Source organism: Haemaphysalis longicornis, unplaced genomic scaffold (assembly GCF_048455015.1).
Source record: "Haemaphysalis longicornis isolate Haplotype H1 unplaced genomic scaffold, Haemaphysalis longicornis Haplotype H1 scaffold_4, whole genome shotgun sequence".
NCBI classification, from domain to species: Eukaryota; Metazoa; Arthropoda; class Arachnida; order Ixodida; family Ixodidae; genus Haemaphysalis; species Haemaphysalis longicornis.
In genome coordinates, this window is record NW_027526361.1 from 177,672,020 (window position 1) to 177,694,480 (window position 22,461).

Sequence of the window (22,461 nt, forward strand, 5' to 3'; positions counted from 1 at the left end):
CACCGGTGCCGTTAAAATGGTAATCGCCATCGGGCCCTGATACGGATCAGGCATCAGTACAAAATTATCAATTCGTATCAGAAGTGTTGCATATTCTGCGCCGACGTCACCATTGCGTGGCGCGCACGGTTACGTGTCCGTGGTTACGTGCGCAGCTTTCTTTATGTCGCGGCGGCAGCTGTCGCCACTCCTCTCCCTCGTCCCCCTTTCTCTCTTACGTTCGAACCAAATATAAGCGAGCCTGGCTTTGACAATAAATCGACGTTCTGCTCTCTTGCTGACCGGCGTAAGCTCTGTTCTTCGGCGCGCCTTTGTGCGGCCCGTGGGATGCAACAGCGGCGACGAGGACTGGAGACGCGATAGTCGCGAAAAAGGAACCCGAAGACCGCAGCACGCCGTTGGACGACATGGCCCATCTCAAGCTACCAGACTTCGACGAAAGCAAAGATAAGTGGAAACCGTACTTTATCAAGGTTAAAGCTTACTTCGAAGCGAACGCCGTTGTGAATTCAGCAAAAAAGAGAGCATTACTTGTGGCGGCATTGAGCACCCACACGGTAGAGACTTTGGCAGGGAAAGTAGCACCGCGCACGCCAAATTCCTTGACTTATGAAGAAGCAGTGGCCACGCTCAACGAGTATTATGACCCAAAAAAGAACAAAATTTCCGAAAGCTACAAATTTTTCAACCGGTGCCAAGCTGAACGGGAGCCGATGCATGCCTTTTTGGTAGAAATTCGGCGGATAGCTGATAACTGCAACTTCGGAGGCGCTCTGGAACAGATGCTACGGGACCGCATTGTTTGCGGCGTACGTTCTAGTGCGTTGCAGAAACAGCTATTGTCAAAAATGGACTTAACGCTGGAAGAAGCAGAAACTATAGCAATGGCAGTCGAGGCCGCAGAAACTGATGTAAAAAATCATGAACGCGGAGGACACACCACTACTAAAAGTAGATGCGTCTAGAAAAATGTACCCACAAGGGGAACGGAAGACTTCTCAAGTAGAAAGCTGTGGCAGATGCGGTAGTGGAAAGAACGATGATGACGGTTGTCCCTGGGCCAGGTCATGGTGTTATCAGTGTAAACGTAAAGGGCACCTTGCACGAAAGTGCCGAAGCCGTGTGCAGCATGCAAACGACTCCAGAGCGGTGCGAACCAACACTTCACAGAAGGCTCCTCTAACGAGGAAATGGAAACAGCCCATATCTGGACACTAGCGTTTAAAAGGAAGAACGTTCTGGAGCCCCCGATTCGCCGAGTATTCACGTGGGGAGGCATTGAATTGCCAATGGAGGTAGACACCGGGTCACCAATTTGCGTCATTTCTCGCGAACTTTATGAGAAGCACCGCAGGCAGTGGCCAAGTCTGAGAGCCTCCAATATCAAGCTTTCCTGCTACGTAGGACGCCTACCTGTCCTGGGAGAACTTCAGTTACGCGTCCACTACGAAGGGGTGTCCGTGGACTGTTTGCTGACTGTTGGACTGTGCGGGGCCAAGCTTGTGCGGCCGTAATTTGCTTCGTTTACTTGACAACGCAGGAGCTCCAATATTGTAGGTAGCAGCACGGGACGTCTCTCCGGAAGACCACGAAAGCAGCCACCGCATCAACAGCATCTTCGAGGACTAGCAGGACGTCTTTTCTGCCGACCTGGGCCTTATCGAGGGAACCCCCGCCAGTCTGCACCTACAAGAGGGCGGTATTCCAAAATTCTGTAAGGCACGGCCCCTTCCCTACGCTTTGCGCGATAAAGTAACGCAAGAGCTGGACAGGCTGGTTTCAATAGGAGTGTTGTCGCCCGTAAAGCATTCGGATTGGGCAACGCCAATTGTGGTGGTGTTAAAGAAAGACGGCACTGTCAGAATTTGCGGGGATTTTAAAGCCACCTTGAACCCGGCTTGTGCCACTGAGCAATACCCGTTGCCCGTGATTGAGGACATGTTTGCTCGCTTCAGCGATGGTGACTGTTTCAGCACTCTTGACCTGCGCGACGCATACAACCAAGTACCACTCGACGAAGCGGCAAGAAAAGTCTGCGTCATTAACACGCACAGAGGCCGGTTTCGCTTTAATAGGCTGCAGTTCGGAATAGCATCCGCCACGGCAATCTTTCAAAGAAAGATGGATGAGGTGCTGGCAGGCCCGCCGGGCGTGCAAGCTTATCTAGACGACGTGCTCGTGTCGGAGAGAAGGAATGATAATGGCGAGCGTCCAAGAAACGTCCTGCAGCGCTTCCGCGAACGGGGAATAAAGTTCAGATTTGATAAGTGCGAATTGCGCAGACCGTCTGTTACGTATCTTGGGCACCGAATCGACCGACATGGTCTTCACCCAACAGAAAAGAACGTCGACGCTATTGTTGAGGCACCGAGTCCGCGCAATGTTACCGAACTGCGCTCGTTTCTTGGAATGCTGACGTTTTACGCGAAGTCCCTGCGTAGCATGTCAACTACGCTTTTCCCTTTATATCTGCTGCTGGAAAAGAATGCGCGCTGGAACTCGAAGGAGCAGCAGGAAGCTGCTTTTACCGCTGCCAAGAAAAGGCTTAAAGATGCCCAAGTTCTCGTGCGTTATGATACATACAAAGAGTTGAAGTTGGAATGTGACGCATCCCCCTACGGTGTCCGAGCAGCTCTGTTCCACACAGTAGGCAATGTTTATAAACCCATTGGATTCCATTCCAGAACATTGACACAAGCTGAGCGGAACTATTCTCAACTAGAACAAGAGGCGCTGGCGCTCATTTTTGGCGTAACAAAATTTCGTGACTACCTTCTAGGGCGAGAGTTCACGCTGGTGACCGACCACCAGCCACTTCTGGGCCTGCTGAGACCGGACCGCCAGACACCAACGATGGCCGCCTCCCGAATCCAACGGTGGGCACTTTGCCTCGGGGCCTACCAATACAAGCTTCAGTACACTCCAGGGAGGCAGATGTTCAACTCCGACGCCCTGAGCCGTCTACCCCGGCGAGTTCCTGAACCTGTCCCGCATGATCAACCGGCCGAATACGTTCTGTCCCTGGAAACACTGTACAAAGGGGCAGTGACCACACGTGAGCTGAAGGTTTTGACTGCCACTGACCCTGTCCTGTCTGCGGTTAAACGTTATACACTGAACGGGTGGCCTAAAACAAAACACTACTTGCACCATTTGGTCCTGCCATACTTTGACCGGAAGTTGGAGTTGTCAGTGGCGCATGAGCTACTCTACTGGGGAAACCGGGTAGTAGTACCGGAAGAGGTTCGTACTCGAGTGTTGCGTCTACTGCATGACACGCACCAGGGATCGTCTGCTATGAAAGCTGTTGCACGTTCGCTGTTTTGGTGGCCAGGGCTGGATAGAGATATAGAGAAAATATCGGCTTCGTGTCAAACCTGCATCCAGAACCTACCGACGCTTACAGCAGCGCCACCAGTCAGCTGGCCAGCGACGAATGAGAGATGGTCTCGTGTTCACGTGGATTTTGCGGGCCCAATTGCAGGAAAAATGATTCTGGTGGTCGTCGACACGCATACAAAATGGGTCGAAGCCATACCGCTGGTGCACGCTAACCGTGAAACCACGGTAAACTGCCTGCGTACTATTTTTAGCAGGTTTGGTGTCCCACGGACCTTAGTTTCTGATAATGGGCCACAATTTACCAGCCAGGAATTCGAGACATTTGCAAAGAACAACAACATAGTGCATCTAAGGTGCGCCCCCTACCACCCCCAGTCGAATGGAGCTGCAGAAAGAGTAGTGCGAACTATAAAGGAGGGGCTTCGAAAAATGAAAGGAGGGAAGATGGAGGACAATCTAGTGCGACTGTTGTTCAACTACCGGAGAACTCCACAGAGAAATGGAAAGTCACCAGCAGAGATGCTTCTCGGTTACCAAATACGGTCCCATCTCGACTCGTGTTTTCGTCCTACTCTTGCAGAGCCATCGCAGGGTCAAGACGACTGGCCCTTGCTACCAGAGATCAGTGTTTACGTACGGAACTATGGTAGCGGTGACAAGTGGATACCGGAACGGGTAAAGACTGCGCCCGGGTCCAGGATGGCTACCGTGGAAACTTCGGGAGGACTGGCCCAGCGACATGCCGATCAAGTGCGCTTGCAACACAATGGTACATTGGAGCAGCAGCAGCAACAGCCTGACGGTGTGATCGAGCAACGACTGGCATCCAGCCCACCAACGACGGCAGAGGAGGGTGATCCGGCAACCAACATGCCTCGGTGCGCAGACTCTCCGGTACGGGTACCCGGCGTCACCTCCCCACCTCAACCTACGACCGAATCAGCCCCCACGGACAACACTGCAAGAAGCCCCCAACAAGTCCTCAGACATTCTACGAGAGCACTCCGACCGGTGGAGCGTTTCCAATTTTAAGGAGAAAGAAGTGTTGCATATTCTGCTTCGACGTCACCATTGCGTGGCGCGCACGGTTACGTGCGCATCTTTCTCTATGTAGCGGCGCCAGCTATCGCCGCTCCTCTCTCTCGTCCCCCTTTCTCTCTTACGTTCGAACAAATTATAGGCGAGCCTGGCTTTGACAATAAATCGACGTTCTGCTCTCTTGATGACCGGCGTAAGCTCTGTTCTTCGGCGGGCCTTTGTGCGGCCCGTGGGATGCAACAAGAAGCAATTAATCAATGACCACTGGAATAATTTGTGCTCCTCACTAAGCAAGAAACGTGGCCTCTCTATGCTGCGGCGAATTTAGGAGAGGCTTCGGCGGGAAATAAAAAAGATGCCAACAGCTGTTCTCCACCCTTCCACGGGCAGGTGACCCAGCTACAGTGGAGTACAGAGTTATCACTACCTTCTTCCTGGCGGTATCATTCATCCAGCCCCCCGCCCTACCGGCCGTCCTGGTCCCCGATTCACGCGAGACGCTAGACTCTCTGTTCACTCTGGCAGAGCTCCGGGCGGCCTTAATGGAGGAAAAACTACGTTCTGGCCCTGTTCATAACGGAATTACCTCGCAACAAATTGGAAACACGGACTATTCTACCTGGCGATGACCCGTATGGCTCGTCAACGCCAGCAAGACCCGTCAACCCGTTTCGCCATCTACACGGACGATATTACGATATGGGCAGAAGATAATGACTTCGACAACACGGACAGTATAATTTCGGCCGCGGCCGCAACCTTTGACAGTCATCTTCCATATCTGGGGCTTGAGATTGCGCCTGCGAAAACCAAAATCCTTCTTGTTTGCCTTACCAAGTGCTCGCCTTCTATGGAACCAGCGGCCCACCACATCACAAATAGCACTGCCCTTGGGAATTGTGGCCACATAACGCTGCATGGCATCCCGCTGGGGAGTCTCAACAGTCTACAAATCTGGCTAACCAAAGTCAAAAAGCAATGAAAACTGATTCTACAGATTATAAACGCCTCTGTAAAAACTACGGCCATGCACAACTAAGTTCCTGCGTTGCTATGGCTTCTGCTGTGGCTATACGTGCCGTCGGATATGATGCCCCTATATACCTTCAGCAAAACTAATCTCAGTCCCCTTAGATCCTTCATAGAGCCACCCTCCAAAATATTACCAGCCTACTTCGGCATACAAAAATTACGGCACTGGAGCAAACGGTTCCACTTCTACGCCATCGATTTGATGATGAAGCAAACTCGAACATAAGCGGACCTCAATTGGGAGAACCAAGGGCCCATCCAGGTGCACAATCTGCTAAGCCCAATGGCTCCATGGTCTATCGCCCACCTTTCCCCCAATTCAAGAAACCAGGACCACAAGGTCACTGCACGCTGCATAAACAGTGTCTACAAAAGCTAAAGCGATCCCGCCTGCGTGGCGAGATTGACATCTATACGAACGCCAGCATCAAGGACAACACCGTCGGACTGCCCTGGCACTCCTCGGAGAACACAGAGTTTAGTGGCACAGATAGCGTCAATCTTGTCCACATCACCTCGCTATAGGCTGAGCTCTACGCCGTCATCATTACCCTCAGCCACATAGGCTTTGACGTCTCGCAGATGCCGCCATCCCACATTTTTATTCTCACGAACTCCTTCGGCGTAGCTCAAGAACTCAGGCGCCCATCCTCTCTCAAATCCCTCGCACAACAAATAATGACCTATATTGCCCTGTATCATCGCAATGGGGTATCTGTATGGATTGATTGGGTTCCCAGACAGTTTGACCTAGTGACCAGGCCTCCCACACTGCGGCACAGGAGAGTAGTATCACCACACCTTCGCTGGTTCCCAGCCCGCCGACTCCGTCACCGCAACCCCCATCCCTGCAGTTAATTCGAAATGACGCGACAAGAACCGCTACATCGCTGTCAATTCTCAAGGATACTTAACCGCATCTCTTCCCTGCCATGAGCCAGTGAGGTATATCTCAACAAACCCCTAGCAAATGCCCCCTACAACCCGGACGTTATCCGAAAATGGCTCTCACCGGACCTTCCTCTCAAATGTACGTTCTCCATTACACTGAGATATGCCGACTTCAAGCGTCTCCCTTAGGATTGCTCCTTCTCAAAACATCGCTCAGACATCATCACACCTTTCCACGCGCTCGAAAGCGCTCCAGCAGGCGATCATACTATGTAGAATCCTCTACTGCACAAGAGAGGGCTGTTTTTCCTTAAAACTGCCCTGCACGGGGTCGAGTCTGGTCCCTGCAAAGCTGCCACGTCCCTGTAAAAGTTGCTGCATTCCCCTCCCCTACTCCCCTTCTCTTCTCCAAACCTGCCATGGGCCGTCCTTGCATTAATAAAGGTGGTGCAACTACCAATACGATTTTTCGATTTTGGCAGGAGATGTGTAGGGTACGTATTTCTGTCTTGTCAAATTATTTTTTGAAATATAATTTTTTCTATTTTGCTTTGCTTGGTTTTCCAGATTATTTAGAGCAATTATGTACATTTACGCTACAATGACTATCACTGGTATCTTTTTTACCAATTTGGCTTTTTTTGTGGAAATGCAAGGCGCTGTAGGCTTTTTGGCGATTTTTTTCCTTTTTCGGTATTTTGAACGCTTTTTGGCGACTTTTTTATATTTGGGTTTCGCAATGAGGTGTATATGTTTAATTTTGCCAGATTACTTTTTTGAATATTTTCTTCTTTCTGTTTTTGTTTATTTGTGGCTTTTAAAAATTCTGTTTGGCCATTTACCTGTATTTGCGCTTTTATAACGATTACAGTTGTTACTGGCGCCAAATATGCATTTTTGTGAAAATCGAGGGCCTTACACGGTCATGGCTGGAGGGGTATTCGGAAAAGAATGCGGCACGTAAATCCTGCAGAAATTGAGAAAATTATCGAAGAATTGGTAGCATTCTTATGCCGCTTGTCTAGAGTGTGCGGTCTTTGCAGCCAAATGTGGGTATAAGCAGATGCATATTGTGTTATTTTATTCTTAAGTTCTATTTTGTGTTGTTTCGCCAATTGTGTCAATTTATTCGGTGATAGTGATGAAGGGTCTTTACTGAGTTAATGATGTTTTTTTTCAAAGATGCCAGGCGTACTGATGAGTTGCTCTGTTTTCGCTGTTTTCTTTTTTGTATCAGAACTTTCTTCACCAGACTTGTTTTGTTTGTTTTTTTGGTTTTGGGGAGAGATGTTAGGCCGCATCAGCGATGGCGTAGGAGTAGGAGTAGCAGCGATGGCGTAGAGGCAGAACACCCGCCTCGCGTGGAGAAGGACCGTGGCTCGAATCCCGGTGCCGGACAATTCCCACCATATTAAAAAAAAATTCGCGTATTGATGGAATTGCACAAAGGGGCTTGGGGTGCGTCCTGACCCCGGCGACCATTGCCGGTAATGCAGTCCCTCACCAGAGCAGGATTTGCCACCCTGGTGTAGCAACGGCCACAACCTCCCATGAATACACCAATTAACCCTCGGCCCTCAGTCCCCAGTGGCTGCGAAGCAACTGACCACGGCGGCGGTCAGACCTGTGACGCAGCAGAGGCTGCTAAGAATCCCTGCATCCGGACAGGCCGCCAATGGAATCTGATCCTGGCAACATTTAACGCGCGAACCTTATCTAGCGAAGCAAGTCTCGAGGTGTTCGAGGAATTAAAGGGCATTAAATGGGATGTAATAGGGCTTAGCGAGGTAAGGAGGGCAGGCGAAGCCCTTACGGTGCTGAAAAATGGACACGTCCTATGTTATCGTGGTACCGAGTTACCGAGTGGTATTTCTAGTCAATAAAAGCATAGCTGGCGACATAGACGAATACTATAGCATTAACGGAAGGGCAGCAGGTCTTGTAATTAGGCTCAATAAGAGGTACAAGCTCAAGGTGGCGCAGGGCTACGCGCCCACATCCAGCCACGACGACCAAGTAGTGGAACGTTTCTATGAAGATGTGGAATCGGCAATGGCTAAAGTAAAAACATAGTATACCGTAGCTACGGGGGACTTCAATGCTAAAGTAGGCAAGAATCAGGCTGGAGACAAGGCAGTTGGGAACTATGGTCTGGCCAGTAGAAATAGCAGGGGGGACCTGCTAGTTGAGTTTGCAGAACGGAACAACCTACGCATAATGAATACCTTCTTCTGTAAACGGGACATTCGGAACTGGACCTGGAGGCGCCCGAATGGGGAGCACAAAAATGAAATAGACTTCCTAATATGCGATAACCCTGGCGTCGTGCAGGATGTGGAAGTGCTCAGAAGGGTAAGGTGTAGTGACCACCGTATGGTAAGATCTCGAATTAGGCTAGATTTGAGGAGGGACCGCAACAAGCTAGTACGAAAGAAGCCGATAAATGAGCTAACAGTAAGACGTAAAGTAGAAGAATTCAGGATCCCGCTGCAGAACCGATATTCCGCCCTTAACGAGGAAGCCGAGCTTACGACACAGGAAGCCAGCGACAACCTTACACGCATTATCACGGAGTGTGCAGTAGAAGTCAGGGGCACTATGGCTAGACAGGATACTGGTAAACTTTCACATGAGACGAAAGATCTAATCAGGAAACAGCAAACCATAAGAATCTCAACCGCAGCTGACAGAATAGAACTAGCCGAGCTCTCAAAGTTAATTAATAAGCGTAATCCAGCTGACATACGGAAGTAGAATATGGAGAGGATCGAATACGCTGTAAAGAACAGAGGTAGCCTGAAAGCAGTGAAGAGACGTCTTGGCGTGGGGAAAAATCAGATGTATGCACTTAAGGATAAGCAAGGCAATGTCATCACAAATAGGGATAAAATAGTAATAGTGGCCGAGGAGTTCTATAGGGATCTGTACAGTATCCGGGACATACAGGATAATGCCGAACGAGAAAGTAGTTTAGAGGAGATAGACATCCCACCAGTAACGACCGAAGAAGTAAGGAAAGCTTTGAAAGAAATGAAAGGAGGCAAAGCACCTGGTGAGGATCAGATAACAGCAGACCTCTTGAAGGATGGCGGAGAAAGTGTACTTGAAAAACTGGCAAACCTGTATACGCAATGCCTAATGACCGCAATGATACCAGAATCTTGGAAGAGCGGGAACATCATCCTAATCCATAAGAAAGGCGACATCAAGGACTTGAAAAATTACAGGCCGATCAGCTTACTGTCAGTCGTCTACAAGGTATTTACCAAGGTAATCGCCAACCGAATCTCTGCAACCTTAGATTTCAATCAACCTTAAGAACAATCAGGGTTTCGTAAAGGTTACTCAACAATGAACAACATTCACACCATCAGTCAGGTTATAGAGAAGTGCGCTGTGTATACTGAACCCCTATATATGGCCTTCATAGATTATGAGAAAGCATTTGACTCAGTCGAAAACCTAGCAGTCATTCAGGCATTACAGAACCATGGGGTAGATAAGCATTATGTAAAAATACTAGAGGATATCTACAATGGGTCTACAGCTACTATCGTCCTCCATAGGGAGAGCAGTAAAATACCTATAAGGAAGGGTGTCAGACAAGGAGACACAATCTCTCCAATGTTATTCACAGCATGTTTACAAGAAGTATTCAGAACGTTGGATTGGGAACAGGAGGGAATAAGGGTTAATGGAGAATAGCTCAGTAACCTCAGATTTGCTGATGACGTTGCCTTTCTAAGTAACTCGGGGGACGAATTGCAAAGCATGCTTTCCGCACTGGGCAAACAGTATAACCGTGGGCCTGAAAATTAATATGCAGAAAACTAAAGTAATGATCCTTAGCCGCGGGACAGCACAGCAGTTTGAGGTAGGTGGCGAGGCAGTGGATGTGGTAAGCGAGTATATCTACTTAGGCAGAGTTGTTACCCCAGATCCCAACCATGAGGCAGAAGTAATTAGAAGGAGCAGAATGGGGTGGGTTGCATATGGCACACATTCTCAGATAATGAATAGCAGCATACCATTGTCGCTGAAGAAGAAAGTGTATGATAGCTGCATCTTAGTGGTACTCACCTACGGGGCAGAAACTTGGAGGCTCACTAAGAGGATTCAACTTAAATTGAGAACGACTCAGCGGACAATGGAGCGGAGAATAATAGGTGTAACATTAGGGACAAGAACAGAACGGAGTGGGTCAGGGAGCAAAGTGGTGTTAAAGACATATTAGTAGAAATTAAGAAGAAGAAATGGACGTGGGCAGGGCATGTAATGCGAAGGCAAGATAACCGCTGGTCATTAAGGGTAACAGAGTGGATTCTTAGAGAAGGCAAGCATTGCAGGGGGCGGCCGAAGGTTAGATGGGCAGATGAGATAAAGAAGTTTGCGGGGATAAATTGGTCTCAATTGGCACAGGACCGAGGTAATTGGAGAATAATAAGAGAGTCCTTTGCCCTGCAGTGGGCGTAGATAGGCTGGTGATGATGATGATGATGATGATGGTTAGGCCGCATATTATTATTTTGCCAGAGAAAATTTATTGCTTATTTCTCCTCCTTTTTATTTTTGGTTGTTCAAAGGTCTGTCGGACCGATCATTTTCATTTACGTTATCATAGCGATTAGACGTGCAGCGTCCGCGAAATCTGCATTTTTTTCGAAATTCAGGGCGTTCCTACTCCGGCCGTGGGAGGTACTCGGAAAATAATGATATGCATTAAACCGAATACCGTCCGCTAGGCAACACGTGGACATGTACAGAGAGAGAGAAAAAAAAAACTTTATTTAATTCGAGGAGTCAAGCGGGCGGTTTCCTCAGTTCAGGAACCCGTTGGAGCGTCCAGCCGCCTCAGCCCGGTGGATCAGCCGAAGCTGCTCTTCGAGGCTAGAGCTGGCCAGCACTTTTGCTTACTGCTCAATCGATGGATTAGATATCGGGGAAAGTGAGTGGTTAAGCTGGCACTCCTACACCATGTGATGCAAGGTGCAGGGCGCGTTACAGAATTAGCACTGTGAGTAGTATATTGTTGGCCAGAATAAGTGGAGTTTGGTCGGGTGGGGGAACATGTTGGTTTGGAGGAGACGCCAGGAGCGCTCTGCTGCCTTGCTGAGGGAGGGGTGGCCAGCGGGTAGCAGACGAGTGTGAAAGCGGGAACTACAGCGACGGCAGTGGACCACTTCCTGTGCCTACCGCTGCCCTTTCAGCACGGCATGTGCCTAGTTGAGTACTCCGGCCCCTGTTACTAAAATAGCGCAATTTAGATAGACACACCAGTGCGAGCAGCCGCAAACAACTCGGCAAGGTGTAAGGACTCTCGAGGCACAGACCGTACATATTTTGGACAGAAGCTTCCTCAAATATCGCCCCAAGAAGAATCCCGGTCCAGACTTTGGGCCTTGCCAAACATAGCGCGACACTGATCCAGTAACCGACACACCCGACACGTCATTTGCGGTTCCCCACAACCGCCCCGTAAGCCTCGTGGAGCACGTCGTCGAAGGTGAAGACAGCTACCCGGCAAAACTTTCCACCAAGATTAGGCCACAGTTAGCGAAAGCAACCAGCTCTCGAGGAAGTGGCACATGCTGCCAGTCGGGTTGGTGAAACAAACCCCCGCCATGGTGCCCCACGCAAGAATAGAGGACTCAATGTAAAACGGCAGCGTCCCACGGAACGACTACCCGAAGATGACATCAGGATAATTTCCCGTCCGCATAGGGTCCTAGCACTCAGGGCTGTCTCTCTTGCCTCGGCAGCAGACACTTTCCAGAAACACGCGAATATTGGTCTCTACAATGCCGATCAAGTCTGCATTAAATCCACATCAAATTTCGTCTTAGTGAGCAACCCTTACAAGTTCGCGCAAAAATCACCTATCTGTGATGCAAAATCACCTATTTGTGCTGAAACGCGGTCCATACAACATGAGACTGCCAAGGTTTGCATTGAAACAGAAGAGATCATGCAGGAACACGAGGGTGCACGAAAGCAACAGTTGTTCTGCCTCCAGCCACGGTAAACGTGCTCGGCATCCCCTTCGGTCCAACCAAGGATGTGTTCAGTTTCTTCATTGCTAACCCGATGTGTATCCCAAAATCGAAAACAAACCCAAAACGCTTTGTCCTGCTGCCGCCCTCGTGTATTTTACTACGTCGGGGATGGGAGTGTCTGCTGCCTGGATCACATATACTCGAAGCACGACAGCCAGCAAATGCGCTTCTTGTCAGTTTCCGAGAGCACTCTCGTGCTCTGTCCCCTTTGCATGTGCATGCGAAACATCTCGATCTTTGGTCAGAAGTTCTTTTATTAGCGCCAAAGATATAAGGCCGGCAGGTTTCTGTCAGGTGTTGCGTCGCCTTACAAGAGGCGATGCAGCCGTCTTGTGGGGATGGTTCTGCAAAAGGGCCAAAATATTTTTGTGGTCCCGAAAATGGGAGCCTATTTTTTATGTGACCTGGTACCTAATCTGGCCCTTGGCTTTCTGGCTCCCTGCCGATTAATGAGAGTAGGGGTCGACGTTGGTTTTTTCTTTAGAGGCGGCTGTACGTTGAGAACATGATTGGCTGGCGCACGTGTAGTGGTACTTGACGACTATGTGATGACATAGAACACGCAAAAGAATTTTTTCAGAGCATCAATGAGAAAGATGACTTTATTACCCCCCCGAATATCGATAGCTCTTGTATAGTGGATCTCGCGATCGGCGACCTTGAGAAGCCCCACTGGGGTGCGATGTCCTGAAACGGGACTCAGCATACGCAGTCTGGCAAAGTAGTTTCGCTTAATACTCCTGTTGTCATGAAAGATTGTTTTGAGTATTCTGATCGCCCTGTGAAAGCAAGAGTGTTTTGAGTATTCTGATCGCCCTGTGAAAGCAAGCCTCCTTCCTATGTGAACTGCTGGCAACAAAGGCCGTCTCTTCTTGCAAAAATAGTCGAAGATAATTGAGTTTCTCGAAGCTCCAGGTTTAGGTTGATCATATCATTGGACTTTTTCCAGAATCCGCTCCACTTGCCCAAATCTCCTTAGAACCACTACTCCCAAAAAAGAAGCCATGGTTAGTTTCGAGAGGCTACATACTCTTCCGAGCGACTGTGATTTCAGGATTCGAGTTCTCAGTGGGTGTTGAGAGTTCGGCGAGGATGCATGTCGCGTAGTATTCATACTCAATCACACTTGTGTATTCAGCCTGGAAGGTCTCGTCCAACATTACTAGAGCAGCTTCTATTCTAGTAACGTGTCTCCCGTCCTGGTCGTAACCGTCGAGATCGTTCTGAGTATTTTTAAGTTTGTCGTTATTCGTTTCAGGCGTGTCGTTGAAATCTAAGTTTGCAGTATTCATTTTTAATTTCAAAGCAATTATCTGTTTTTCTTTTTATCATTGGGAGCACGAGTGCGAGTACGCGGAGCGCTTTTCGCTGTCTACACAGTGGCGATGTGCTTCAGAGCTCTCGGATGTGTGATAAGGAGGGCTGTACTAAACTACGTTTCGAGTTAAACACCAGAAGCAAAAGAGGTTACACAAAACACAGAAAAAGCGCACGCACGACCACTAGACTTACAACAGTGCTAATGCAGGCTGCCTGGATAGATCCGAACAATACTGTGACGTGGTAATGAAGGCACTGCTCGTAATAAAATGTGTTGACAGGCAAATACGAGCTGGTAGCTAAAGCAGCAACAGTGTTCCAGGTACAGCGCGCACGTCCGCAAGACCCTCAGCGCCGTCGTCGTCTCTCTCTCAAGGCTGTGTACCAGCTCAGCAGTGGCGCATATCCCTGGAGGAGAGGTTGGCCACAACTCAACACCTGGATTGCCAATGTGCAAGAGCCCGTGACATAACCCCCGGCGGCGAGAGCACCGACCAGGTGCAAACGACGGAACAAGGTTAGAGGCAGCTTGGATCGCGGGAATGGTACAGCTTCAGACGGGCGACGTGCACAAGTTGCGACGTTGAATGGGATGACGACGAAGGCGTGATGGGTCCAATTTCGTAGGTCACGGGAGTTACCATACGTAGGATGCGGTAAGGGCCCGTGAAACAACAGAGCAGTTTTTCAGAGAGGCCGACGTGGCGCGATGGGGTCCACAGGAGGTCTAAAGTGCCAGGGGCGAAGTACACATCACGATGGTGCTGGTCATAGCGCCCTTTCTGGGCTGCTTGTGCTGTCGATATCCTGACGCGGGCAACCTGTCGGCCCAAGTCAGCGTGCGCTATCGCGTCTCGTGCATATTCGCTTCTCATCGTCCCCGAGTGAGGCAATACGGTGTCCAATGGCAAGGCAGGGTCGCGCCCAAAAAAAAGAAAGAAAGGAGAGTAGCCTGCAGTGTAGAGGCGAGAAGAATTGTAAGCAAAAGTAACGTAGGGTAGTGGCACGTCCCAGTCACGGTGGTCGGCGGACACGTACATGGCCAGCATATCCGTGAGCGTCTTGTTGAAGCGTTCAGTAAGTCCGTTTGTCTGGGGGTGATAGGCGGTGGTAAGGTTGTGCTTGGTACGGCAGGAACGAAGGAAGTCATCAATAACTTGAGACAAGAAGTAGCGCCCACGGTCCGTAAGCAGTTGACGAGGAGCGCCGTGGTGCAAGATTACATCATGCAGGAGGAAGTCGGCTACTTCTGTGGCACAGCTGGTGGGGAGGGCACGTGTGATAGCGTAACGCGTTGCATAATCGGTGGCGACAGCAATCCACTTGTTTCCCGACCGGGACAAGGGGAAAGGGCCAAGCAGGTCCAATCCTACACGAAAGAACGGTTCTGCGGGGACAGCGATTGGTTGAAGGGTGCCCGCTGGAAGCAAACGAGGCGTTTTTCGGTGTTGGCAGAGGTCACAAGCCGTAACGTATCGCCTCACGGACCGGTAAAGGCCCGGCCAGTAAAAGCGCCGACGCACGCGGTCGTAAGTCCGAGCCACGCCAAGGTGACCAGCTGTAGGCGCGTCGTGAAGCTCGCGGAGGACGTCAGAGCGGAGATGCTGAGGCAGAGCAAGTAGCTCGTCAGGCCCGCCCTCGCGAAAGTTTCGGCGGAACAAGACGCCATCACGAAGCATAAATGCACGCGTAGAAGGGTCGGCCAGCTCAGAGCTGAGACGTTCGATGATCTTGCTAAGAGTCGGATCACGGCGCTGATGGTCAGCAATGTTGAGCAAGTCCGACAGAGCGAATACGCCAGGGTCGTCGTCATTGTCTCGACGGTCAGGGGGGTCAACAGGGTGACGAGACAGGCAGCCCGCGTCCCTGTGCATGCGACCAGACTTGTAGACGACCGAGTAGTTGTATTCCTGTAGCCGTAATGCCCAACGACCAAGTCGTCCGGTGGGGTCCTTTAGAGTGGAAAGCCAGCATAACGCATGGTGATCCGTAACTACGGCGAATGATTTACCGTACAAGTACGGACGGAACTTGCTTACAGCCCATACAAGTGCGAGGCATTCACGCTCAGTGATAGAATAGTTGCGTTCGGCCGGGCTCAAAAGGCGACTGGCATACGCTATCACTCTGGTGCGACTGGCCTGTTGCTGGACCAATACAGCTCCTATGCCATGCCCATTCGCATCAGTACAAACGTCTGTCGGAGCCGTAGCATCGAAATGGGCCAAAATCGGACAACGGGTCAGACAGTCAATGAGAGTGGAAAAAGCCGTGGCTTGCGCGGAGCCCCACGAGAAAGAAGTATCGGTCTTTAGAAGATCCGTGAGCGGGCGGGCTATGTCAGCGAAGTTCTCGATGAAGCGGCGGAAGTAAGAACATAGGCCAACAAAGCTGCGAACGTCCTTCGCAGATCGAGGGACAGGAAACTCTTTGACGGCGCGCACCTTGTCAGGATCAGGTCGCACACCATCAGCGTCTACTACATGTCCCAGGATCTTAAGTTGTTGGCCGCCGAAATGGCATTTGGACGCGTTGAGCTGGAGGCCGGCTCGGCGGAAGACCGCAAGGATGTCCGAAAGACGTTGGAGGTGTGTCTCGAATGTTGGGGCAAACACGATGACGTCATCCAGGTAGCAGATGCACGTCGACCATTTGAAACCACGCAACAGCGAGTCGATCATCCTTTCGAATGTCGCAGGCGCATTACAAAGACCGAACGGCATGACCTTAAATTGGTACAAGCCGTCCGGCGTCGCGAAAGCGGTCTTCTCGCGGTCCATGGCGTCAACAGCAATCTGCCAATACCCAGATCGTAGGTCGATAGGCGAGAAATATGACGCACGGTGAAGGCAATCGAGGGCATCATCTATACGAGGGAGCGGGTAAACGTCCTTCTTAGTGATTTTATTCAAATGCCGGTAGTCAACGCAGAAGCGCCACGAACCATCTTTATTTTGCACCAAGACGACTGGTGATGCCCACGGACTCGAAGAAGGTTCAATGACGTCCTTGTTCAGCATTTTCTCTACCTCCTTTTGGATGATTTCTCGTTCCGTATGTGACACCCGATATGGTCGCCGGTGTATAGGGCCCGCATCGCCGGTCTTGATGCGATGCGTTACCTCCGAAGTCTGGCCTAACGGGCGGTCGTCCAAGTCAAAGATGTCCCGGTAGGATGCCAGTAGCTCGTGCAGTTGGCGAGATTGTGAGGCGGAAAGGTCTGACGACATCATCTTTGTTAAGTCATCGGAGGTCGGCGGATGACCTTTCGGTTTTGAGTATTCTGATCGCCCTGTGAAAGCAAGCCTCCTTCCTATGTGAACTGCTGGCAACAAAGGCCGTCTCTTCTTGCAAAAATAGTCGAAGATAATTGAGTTTCTCGAAGCTCCAGGTTTAGGTTGATCATATCATTGGACTTTTTCCAGAATCCGCTCCACTTGCCCAAATCTCCTTAGAACCACTACTCCCAAAAAAGAAGCCATGGTTAGTTTCGAGAGGCTACATACTCTTCCGAGCGACTGTGATTTCAGGATTCGAGTTCTCAGTGGGTGTTGAGAGTTCGGCGAGGATGCATGTCGCGTAGTATTCATACTCAATCACACTTGTGTATTCAGCCTGGAAGGTCTCGTCCAACATTACTAGAGCAGCTTCTATTCTAGTAACGTGTCTCCCGTCCTGGTCGTAACCGTCGAGATCGTTCTGAGTATTTTTAAGTTTGTCGTTATTCGTTTCAGGCGTGTCGTTGAAATCTAAGTTTGCAGTATTCATTTTTAATTTGAAAGCAATTATCTGTTTTTCTTTTTATCATTGGGAGCACGAGTGCGAGTACGCGGAGCGCTTTTCGCTGTCTACACAGTGGCGATGTGCTTCAGAGCTCTCGGATGTGTGATAAGGAGGGCTGTACTAAACTACGTTTCGAGTTAAACACCAGAAGCAAAAGAGGTTACACAAAACACAGAAAAAGCGCACGCACGACCACTAGACTTACAACAGTGCTAATGCAGGCTGCCTGGATAGATCCGAACAATACTGTGACGTGGTAATGAAGGCACTGCTCGTAATAAAATGTGTTGACAGGCAAATACGAGCTGGTAGCTAAAGCAGCAACAGTGTTCCAGGTACAGCGCGCACGTCCGCAAGACCCTCAGCGCCGTCGTCGTCTCTCTCTCAAGGCTGTGTACCAGCTCAGCAGTGGCGCATATCCCTGGAGGAGAGGTTGGCCACAACTCAACACCTGGATTGCCAATGTGCAAGAGCCCGTGACATAACCCCCGGCGGCGAGAGCACCGACCAGGTGCAAACGACGGAACAAGGTTAGAGGCAGCTTGGATCGCGGGAATGGTACAGCTTCAGACGGGCGACGTGCACAAGTTGCGACGTTGAATGGGATGACGACGAAGGCGTGATGGGTCCAATTTCGTAGGTCACGGGAGTTACCATACGTAGGATGCGGTAAGGGCCCGTGAAACAACAGAGCAGTTTTTCAGAGAGGCCGACGTGGCGCGATGGGGTCCACAGGAGGTCTAAAGTGCCAGGGGCGAAGTACACATCACGATGGTGCTGGTCATAGCGCCCTTTCTGGGCTGCTTGTGCTGTCGATATCCTGACGCGGGCAACCTGTCGGCCCAAGTCAGCGTGCGCTATCGCGTCTCGTGCATATTCGCTTCTCATCGTCCCCGAGTGAGGCAATACGGTGTCCAATGGCAAGGCAGGGTCGCGCCCAAAAAAAAGAAAGAAAGGAGAGTAGCCTGCAGTGTAGAGGCGAGAAGAATTGTAAGCAAAAGTAACGTAGGGTAGTGGCACGTCCCAGTCACGGTGGTCGGCGGACACGTACATGGCCAGCATATCCGTGAGCGTCTTGTTGAAGCGTTCAGTAAGTCCGTTTGTCTGGGGGTGATAGGCGGTGGTAAGGTTGTGCTTGGTACGGCAGGAACGAAGGAAGTCATCAATAACTTGAGACAAGAAGTAGCGCCCACGGTCCGTAAGCAGTTGACGAGGAGCGCCGTGGTGCAAGATTACATCATGCAGGAGGAAGTCGGCTACTTCTGTGGCACAGCTGGTGGGGAGGGCACGTGTGATAGCGTAACGCGTTGCATAATCGGTGGCGACAGCAATCCACTTGTTTCCCGACCGGGACAAGGGGAAAGGGCCAAGCAGGTCCAATCCTACACGAAAGAACGGTTCTGCGGGGACAGCGATTGGTTGAAGGGTGCCCGCTGGAAGCAAACGAGGCGTTTTTCGGTGTTGGCAGAGGTCACAAGCCGTAACGTATCGCCTCACGGACCGGTAAAGGCCCGGCCAGTAAAAGCGCCGACGCACGCGGTCGTAAGTCCGAGCCACGCCAAGGTGACCAGCTGTAGGCGCGTCGTGAAGCTCGCGGAGGACGTCAGAGCGGAGATGCTGAGGCAGAGCAAGTAGCTCGTCAGGCCCGCCCTCGCGAAAGTTTCGGCGGAACAAGACGCCATCACGAAGCATAAATGCACGCGTAGAAGGGTCGGCCAGCTCAGAGCTGAGACGTTCGATGATCTTGCTAAGAGTCGGATCACGGCGCTGATGGTCAGCAATGTTGAGCAAGTCCGACAGAGCGAATACGCCAGGGTCGTCGTCATTGTCTCGACGGTCAGGGGGGTCAACAGGGTGACGAGACAGGCAGCCCGCGTCCCTGTGCATGCGACCAGACTTGTAGACGACCGAGTAGTTGTATTCCTGTAGCCGTAATGCCCAACGACCAAGTCGTCCGGTGGGGTCCTTTAGAGTGGAAAGCCAGCATAACGCATGGTGATCCGTAACTACGGCGAATGATTTACCGTACAAGTACGGACGGAACTTGCTTACAGCCCATACAAGTGCGAGGCATTCACGCTCAGTGATAGAATAGTTGCGTTCGGCCGGGCTCAAAAGGCGACTGGCATACGCTATCACTCTGGTGCGACTGGCCTGTTGCTGGACCAATACAGCTCCTATGCCATGCCCATTCGCATCAGTACAAACGTCTGTCGGAGCCGTAGCATCGAAATGGGCCAAAATCGGACAACGGGTCAGACAGTCAATGAGAGTGGAAAAAGCCGTGGCTTGCGCGGAGCCCCACGAGAAAGAAGTATCGGTCTTTAGAAGATCCGTGAGCGGGCGGGCTATGTCAGCGAAGTTCTCGATGAAGCGGCGGAAGTAAGAACATAGGCCAACAAAGCTGCGAACGTCCTTCGCAGATCGAGGGACAGGAAACTCTTTGACGGCGCGCACCTTGTCAGGATCAGGTCGCACACCATCAGCGTCTACTACATGTCCCAGGATCTTAAGTTGTTGGCCGCCGAAATGGCATTTGGACGCGTTGAGCTGGAGGCCGGCTCGGCGGAAGACCGCAAGGATGTCCGAAAGACGTTGGAGGTGTGTCTCGAATGTTGGGGCAAACACGATGACGTCATCCAGGTAGCAGATGCACGTCGACCATTTGAAACCACGCAACAGCGAGTCGATCATCCTTTCGAATGTCGCAGGCGCATTACAAAGACCGAACGGCATGACCTTAAATTGGTACAAGCCGTCCGGCGTCGCGAAAGCGGTCTTCTCGCGGTCCCTGGCGTCAACAGCAATCTGCCAATACCCAGATCGTAGGTCGATAGGCGAGAAATATGACGCACGGTGAAGGCAATCGAGGGCATCATCTATACGAGGGAGCGGGTAAACGTCCTTCTTAGTGATTTTATTCAAATGCCGGTAGTCAACGCAGAAGCGCCACGAACCATCTTTATTTTGCACCAAGACGACTGGTGATGCCCACGGACTCGAAGAAGGTTCAATGACGTCCTTGTTCAGCATTTTCTCTACCTCCTTTTGGATGATTTCTCGTTCCGTATGTGACACCCGATATGGTCGCCGGTGTATAGGGCCCGCATCGCCGGTCTTGATGCGATGCGTTACCTCCGAAGTCTGGCCTAACGGGCGGTCGTCCAAGTCAAAGATGTCCCGGTAGGATGCCAGTAGCTCGTGCAGTTGGCGAGATTGTGAGGCGGAAAGGTCTGACGACATCATCTTTGTTAAGTCATCGGAGGTCGGCGGATGACCTTTCGGACCGTCGGGTGCACTTGATGAGACATCAGTGGACACAGAAGAGAGCTGGCATCCATGGAGGGGACAAACAGTGGCCAGTGACATTCCCTGTGGAAGCACTTGACAGGAAGGACCAATATTCAAGAACGGCAAGCTTAGTTGATTTTGTGTGACCGTGACGACTGTATGAGGAAGCGCCAAGTCGTGTCGTAGGAGAACATCAGTCAGAGGGGAAACAATGTACTCGCCGTCCGGGACAGGTGGGCACGGGGATAAAGGACGTACGTTATGGCTTTTGGAACTAATCGGAGGTGTTCGGCAGTGAATAAACGGTTATGAGGTTCAGTGCCGGTAACAGGACCGATCGGCAGATCCAGACGAAGGATACCGGAAGCGCAGTCTATAAGGGCGGCGTGGTCAGTAAGAAAATCAAGACCAAGAATGATGTCATGAGGGCATGCGTCCAGGACGTTGAATAGGACGGGAATTTTGTGTCCTGCGATGCCAACTCTAGCTGTGCAGAGACCTGCTGCGGTGGGCGTCTGACCGTCGGCGACTCGTACAACGTTAGAAGGAGCAGGCGTCATAACTTTGTGCAGGCGGCGGCGAAGGTGCGAGCTCATGACCGAAATGTTTGCACCTGTGTCGATTAGGGCGTACACACGAATACCGTCAATATCAATTTCCAAAAGATTGTGTTTCGTCGTATTAATGAAGAGAAGATTTTCGGGCCAGGTCGGAAATGCAGCATCACCTCCGGGAGCTGCATGAGCTAGTTTCCCGGAGAGGTAGCGGCGTAAGAAGCAGAAGGGGAAGGGCGGCGGGGTTGGGGCGAACGAGACTGGCGACGTTGTGGGGACGGGGAGCGGCCAAAACGGGTGCCTTCTGGACTGCCGGAAACGTCACGCTGCTGGTAACCAGGCATGAATTGGTGGGTCCTGTCGCTGGAGTAGCTTGTACCAGGAAACCTTGGCGGCAGCGGCGACGACCAGCGGTAACGGCAGTAGCGAGACACGTGCCCAATGCGAGAACAAGTAGAGCAGATTGGCCGGTTGTCAGCAGTGCGCCATGCTGTAGGGCTGCGGAGGCGGTAACGGGGTGGTGCGTCGTAGCGGCTGGGCATTCCGCTCCGTGGAAAGGGAGTGGAGGAGCTAGCGGGTGTGTGCGAGCACGTCAGAGCACACACAGGATGAATGCCCAGGTTGGCAACTTCTTCACGCACGACTGCCTGGATTAGTGCTACAGTCGGGGCATTTCGGGCATGGTCGTATTGAGGCGCGATAGCCGGAGCCATGGCCTCTATTTCGCGGCGCACTATCGTCGTCAGAGGGTCGGTATGAGTAGCCAGGTCATCGGTCGGCGGTGGGCGGGGTGGCGTTGGCGCATCCGCACATGACGATGTTGCCGCGGTGTGAGGGAGGCGGGTGAACGATTGCGCTACGCGACGACACTTTGCTTCTTCAAACCGGCGGCATTCCTTCAAGACGCCGTCAACGGTGGTGCAGTTTTTGCAAATCAGCAAATTAAAAGCACCGTCCGCAATGCCCTTAAGGATGTGCCCAACCTTGTCGGATTCAGACATGCTGGGGTCTACTTTTGAGCAGAGCGCCAAAACGTCCAGAATATAAGACACGTACGACTCGGTAGATGACTGGAATCGAGAAGAGAGGTCTTTCTTTGCGGCAAGCTGGCGCGCCACGGAGTTACCGAACAAATTGCGCAGTTCCTGGTTGCATTG

At 51.2% G+C, this 22,461-nt stretch overlaps 1 pseudogene; it reads left to right on the forward strand.

Annotated features, from left to right (window-relative positions):
- The first annotated feature begins 276 nt into the window (after positions 1-276).
- Positions 277-1,514, forward strand: LOC144180682 (uncharacterized; annotated as a pseudogene).
- Positions 1,515-22,461: the final 20,947 nt, after the last annotated feature.